The sequence below is a fragment of the Medicago sativa genome, chromosome 8 (assembly GCF_051527215.1).
Source record: "Medicago sativa cultivar Bolivia chromosome 8, Bolivia_mono, whole genome shotgun sequence".
In the NCBI taxonomy this organism is placed as follows: Eukaryota; Viridiplantae; Streptophyta; class Magnoliopsida; order Fabales; family Fabaceae; genus Medicago; species Medicago sativa.
Window position 1 is genome coordinate 29,874,757 of NC_140756.1, and position 6,582 is coordinate 29,881,338.

Below are 6,582 nucleotides of genomic sequence, written 5' to 3' on the forward strand. Positions count from 1 at the left end.
CGAGAGATATTTTAATCAAATATATGTTTGGTTCAAGGGAGGGAAGGGGAGAGATTTTAATTAAAAATGTATTTGGTTCACAAGGGGATGAGAGAGATTTAAAAATTAATTTACTATCGTTAACAAGAGCCTTTAATTAAATATATAAAATGCTTCTTTTTACGATTTTATAGACCGACGAAAGACAAGAATACATCTAATAATCCCTAAAAAAATAATATATCTAATAATAAAAGTTGTTACAAGGGTAGTATTGAGATTTTAAGTTAATATAAGGATAATTTTTGGAATGCAATAAAATTTTAAAGATATCATCTCCCGTCTCTCCTCCTAAAAACTCCAATTTGGGGGAAGCAAAAAGTGGGTCTTGAAGAGATTTTGCTCCCCTCCTCTCCCATTTCCTCTCTTCTAAAAATTGAAACGAACATGTCAAATTAAAAATATCCCCTCCCCTCCAAAACACTTGAACCAAATAAGCACTTAAACAAATTTTTCTATATTAATGTTATATTGTTGGTGGTATTAAAAAAGATAATGATTTATATTATTTTGGTTAAATTACAGATGTTATTGAAAAAGATAAACATGTTTTTTTTTGGGTTTGTTACAATTTGAGAGTCACAAATATTTGTACTTATAATTTTAATCAAAATCAAAATTTCATATAAAATACCGTTCATAATTTACACATGTTAGTGCAATAAAAAGAGCGGATAGACAAGCACGTGAGTGCCGCATCTTTTTGCTAGTACTATAATACAAAGAGAATGGGCTTAAAATACATCAGTTTGGGCTGACTTTTTCATTACCTATTTTATCCTTTATTTAGACTATTTTATATAAATTTTTATCCTTTAATAATATTATTTTAAATTTTAATTAAAAATTAGATTCCATTAAAATACTAGAAAATATCCCACTACAAAATGAACAAATTATCAATATTATATATATGAAGGGGAAAGATATTTTGGGCTGAATTTTGTATAATTCCAATTATCAATATTATCAATATTTTCTTATATTAATGTTATATTGTTTATAATTTACACGCGTTAGCGCAATAAAAACGTGTCGTCTTTTCGCTAGTATAAATACAAATTGGAGAGACCACGCTATATGGATCCACACACCTTCTCTCTAATCATGTTAGCGCAATAAAAACATGTCCGTCTTCTCGCTAGTATAAATACAAATAGGAGAGACATGGATCTAGAGACCTTTTCTCTAATCATGCTTTCTAGATTCTAGTTTTTATTGTTAGGTGTAAACAAATGATTTTTTTTTTTTTGACAGAAAGAAAGAGAGTGTAAACAAATGCTTTGTGTGCAACTTTAATCCATTCTGGCATTTGAGAGATATTGTGATGCAAACAATAATTAAAACGATGAGCATTAATATAATCGTTGCGTCATAAAAATAATCATTGAAGAGGTTTTTTTTGGCTTACCAAATACCAATGGTTGACATCAGGTCACGTCCATTTCCAAGCAGATAATAAAAATATACCTCTTTGTTGCTACATTTTTTTATGAGTAGTAAACAAATTCCGTACTCTAAAGTTTACAGCACACAATGCACACAATCTACTTGCTTTAGAAACAGCGGTATCCGTTGTTGCTAGTTGCTACATTATTCGTCTCTTTTGTGAACTAGGGTAGAGTGGTGGTGGAAGCCGTATGAGTTTTAGAAAAGGACATTATTCTCGGATGTGGCTCAGCTACGGTGATAAGAAGAGCTTGTTTGATTTAGAGGGGTTTATTTGGGGTGAGTAGCGGGCGATGGATGGTTATGGATTTCTTTTTCAGTGGTCGTTTGCAATGGTGTTTGATTTAGGAGGTGAAGTTGATTTTGGTGGTTGTTGTTCTCAGGGGTTTTGAAATTGGGTTGGTTAGGTGATGCGTACTGGTGTCTTTTATGGTGTTTCTTTTGGGTGTTCCGCCTATATACGACACTTTTATTTTGTAGTCTCTAATTTACTTGTTTCTGTTCGTCTTGAGCAGGGATCTAGTTTTAAATAAATTTTTCCGTTTAACAAAAAAATTAAAATACCAGAAAAGCATCCTAAGCTTGTTTTTCTAAATGCATAGTCCCAAGATTGTCCCTTACAATAAATATACCAATTTGCAGCAATGCAAAATATCATGGTCCTGCAAATGAGACTTCTCTACTGCATAAGCAAGCACCAGACACACGCTGTGATCACCTTAGCATAAATTCTACAAATAAATATCATACCCCAAAAGAGTAATACCTAAAGTACATATATATATATATATATATGGCTTTTATCCAATTTTAGAGTGAAATATTCTAAAACCTTCAATGCTTCTTGGGTCATAGGGTTAACACCCTGAAAGTACAACTAGTATTGATGTTTCTGTTTCCATTGATTCTCCTTTAATGCACTGCTGTTTAGATGTTGAAAGGTAAATATGTTTCTTCAATTGCTATCCCTAGTAAAAATAAATATTACAGCTCAAGACATAACAAGAAAAATAATAATCAAATCCACGAAATGCGAAAGCCAAACACTCTATGTCATAAATAAAATATGATTTATATATTTAGAAGATGATTATTGTCTTGATGATAAGGGCCACCGATGGTAGCAGACGATGAGGTGGACAGTTGTTTGCTCTTGGATTGTAGTAGTAATCAGCAATGGAGCGGTGGTCATCTAGTCCCCAGTGAGGCGGAGGTGTACTTCGATGGTTGAATTCTCTAGGATGCGGTTATCGGCAAGGGTCTGGCTGTCATCTAGTCGCTTACAAGCAAATATCATATGTTGGGTGTGCACTGGGATACCTTCTCTGTCAAGAATCTTCTCCTTCACACTGACTATCGTGTCTGAACTCTCAACCCTCAAGCGGATCGTCTTTCCAGTCAGGAGTTTTACAAAGATTTTCATCTGCACCACAAATAAAAATATATCAATAAAGGAAAATTTGAGCCTCATATTTCAAGAGCTAATCCAAAAATTGAAAATACTAACAACCTTAGTTTTGGCATTTGAAACACTGATGAATTTGAGATAAAACACTAGAGTATAAATTCAAAACATAAAAGAAAATAACTACTAGACTTTAATTGGGAAAAAAAAACAAAAGCAAATAAAAGGAGATAGGAGGTACCATTGGGGTTAAGCAAATATCTAGCTTGAGAGGTTCAAAAGAACCAAATGGAATCACAAGCAAATCTGATGAAAGAGTTTCTAAAGTAACCTGTTGGACGTTCTTTACAAAAGAATGTAATTTCAGTTTGCATATCTGAGACCTAGCCAATATATCATAACTATATTTGGACTCAGAGTTAGGACCAAGGCAGCAAATATTGACTGCATTTCCTAAAAGCATAGTACTATTATTGAGAATAAATAGTTTGCCATCATTTTCCTCTCGAAGAACAATGGTTTGATCATTAGACTTCAAGGAGACAATGAAGGATTCACCATAAGAAAATTTGATTTAACAATCCCCGTGTTTATGGCTCAAATGGTTGGACAACACTTTTGATGATGCAGCAAAGCCACAACCTAAAATGGGGCAGTAACATAGTACGTAGATGCATTCATCTTCATGCTTCCTATTTCCTGTGGAACTGATTTTCTCCCTGCAACCATATGTTGCATTCGGACATGACATTTGGGTAGATAACAATATATTCTCAATGACTTTACAATTTTTTGAGCTAATACGCAATGAGCACTTGAAACACTTGTTCCTAAGTTTAGGACAGCAGGTAGAGCAAAAAATATGACCATTATCACACTGAAAGGTATTGCAGCATAAAAGAAAATCATCAAATTAGACTATAACCATTTGTTAGAATAAAATAAAATAAAATTAAATAAGAGATTTCTTTGTAAGACTTGTTAGAAAGTTATAAAATCAAAAGTATGACCAACATAAAGCTAAATTAATAATTCTCAATTTATTCTTCTCAAAATCTATGTACTCAATGACGGATTGCGGCTTGCCCCCAAGCTGTATGGTCGCTGTATCAAAGATTAGGGAAACAGTACAAGAAGTTCATACCATACACATAAAATCTGAAAAGTGGAAGGTTATACAAAATTAAAGACATTCACAATTGTTAATCAAATTTCATTGTAACTAATATTCGAACCCAAGTAAAGCATATAAGTGTCAGTCTCTTAGGATTAAAATAACCCATGGATGCTTTTAAAATAAACAAAGGTGATTCCTTAAGTAGAATCGCTATCTCTAACAACTTATTCATCATCGTCATGCTCACTCTCTTCACTACTAGACCTCATTTGTAAAGCATCTATCTCCGTTTCTCTCTAAGGTTGTGTTTGGATTGGTGGTATGGGATGGAATGGAATGGAATGAACATTGAGGAATGTATTCCATCCTTTTCCATTATTTCCCCCAATTTTTATTCCCCCCAAATCGGGAGGTATGGAATGGAACTACTCCCTCAAATATTAAAATGACTTGTATGCTCTCTTCTTTCAATATCACTCACTACCATTGCCTAGCCCTATTCTTAAGGGCGAAGTGTATAGCGAACACTATTGAATACAAAACTTGAAACATATTGCATATATGGCTATTCTCATATGCAATAAATAATTTATGAAAGAAAAAGAAAAGCAAATGCATACCTGAAAGACTGGAATAGTTAAGCGTTGAAAACATTTGGAGCAATCAAGCAATTTAGGGTTGAAAATCATCAGAGGCTCCATTACACCTTTTGAATAATCAAAGTTTATTTAAAAAACCTTACAGCATTATATAATCAAAATCAAGTTGTTTTAAATAAATAATCAAGTCGCTGCTAAAAATCACGTTTAACAAAACACTCACAGAGAGAGAAATTGTAGACTCCAGCAGCTTGAGGTTTTGCTTTTTGGTACTCGGTGGTCCTTTTTAAAGGCAATAAAGAAAATTTATATGACAACCTTACCCCTAATTATATCTTTTCAAACCAATCCAAATTAAAATAGTAAAGGAAAAACCAAAAACGGCACAAATCCAAATTTTATTAGATGAATGGATGCGTTTGGTAAAATGCATGTAAGGTTGGGTCAACAGGTTACCCCGACCTGTGAACACTCCTAGTTTTTCCTTCAAATACATTTTCCCCACAATTTTCCTTATAATTTTTCTGTTTAAATTATTTTCTTTTAAATAATGAAGACTAATCGTCATGCATTTCATTTTGATTAAGTGGATATTGAGTTCTGCTTAAAGATGGATCATAAGTGAGAACCCAGGTTAGAATTTTGCTCTTGTCGTGATCTTTTATGAACATTACGTTTTGTTATCATTTTTTATAAATTAAATTTTAGAAATATATTATTTATATTAAATTTATTAACATTGATTTAAGACTATCCCATGAGCTTAGCTCAGTTGGTAGGGATATTGCATTTTATATGCAGGGGCCGGGGTTCGAACCCCGGACACCCCACTTCTCCACATTTATATGTGTGAGCTCTAGCCGCTAGGCTACTTGACAAAAAAAAAATGTGTGAGCTCTAGCCGCTAGGCTACTTGACAAAAAAAAACATTGATTCAAGACTTAACTTAAAACTTAAATTTGATTTGATTAAAACTAGGGGTGTACATGGGTTTGGTCAACAGAAAAAAACTCGTCAAACCCACCAAAAAAAAACTCAATAAAGTAGGTGGGGTTGGGTGATTGGGCGGATATGGTTTTCAAAAATGAAAAACCCATAAAAAATAATGGGTTTTGGGTAAAACCAGACCCAATAAATTCACTTACCCAATAATGTTCATATTTTTATTTTCATTTCTATTTTCATAGGGAGGAAGGATAATAGCAAAGGTATTGGTTATAATATTTCTTTCAAAAAAAGTTTTTGTTATAAATCAAGTCTAATTAAAATTGACACAACACATCCTCTATATTGAAAATCAAAGTCAAATTTTTAAAATTGACATAACATATCTATATTGAAAATCAAAACATGTTAGAGTTACAAAGTATGATGTTGCACTTTTTAGTTATTTTGATGTTAAAGCAATTTTACGTCATCCAACTTTAGTTTGTTGCAAGTATTTTATAATGAAATTTGTTATTTAATATTATAACTTATTATTTTATAACGCTAAAATATAGTGAAATAGGTTATACAATTTTTTTAAGAAAATAAAAAGTTGAGTAATTTTTATGAGAAAAAAATATGAGGACTCGTTTAATATTAACAAAAAAACAGAAAAATAATTTGGGTAACCCACTACCCAACCCAACCCAAACCGGAAACTAGTGGGTTTGCCCAAACCCACTCATTAATATAACGGATGAACATTTTACCTCACCCAAACCGGAGTATCCTATATGGTTCGGGTCTTGGGTTTGGCCAAACCCAACCCAAACTAACCCACGTACACCCCTAATTAAAACATTAAATTATGATTCTATCAAATTTAATTATTTTCAAAATAGAAATTAGTTAAATTCAATAAAGAAGGATAATTTTTTTAAATACAATAGTTTAATATAGGGTTAAAATTATAGAAAATCAAAACATAGTATTCCCTTTTTATATAAATACAAATAATTGTAAAGTCACTATATAAATTGTTAACA

General features: G+C 32.1%; 1 pseudogene across 1 annotated transcript; it reads right to left on the reverse strand.

Moving 5' to 3' along the window:
- Positions 1-2,345: 2,345 nt before the first annotated feature.
- Positions 2,346-4,711, reverse strand: LOC146898249 (E3 ubiquitin-protein ligase SINA-like 10; annotated as a pseudogene). Its single transcript, XR_015023632.1, has 3 exons — positions 4,631-4,711; positions 3,135-3,770; positions 2,346-2,911 (listed from the first exon to the last, which is right to left on the reverse strand). The product of XR_015023632.1 is annotated as an E3 ubiquitin-protein ligase SINA-like 10 (transcript).
- Between the last annotated feature and the right edge of the window lie 1,871 nt (positions 4,712-6,582).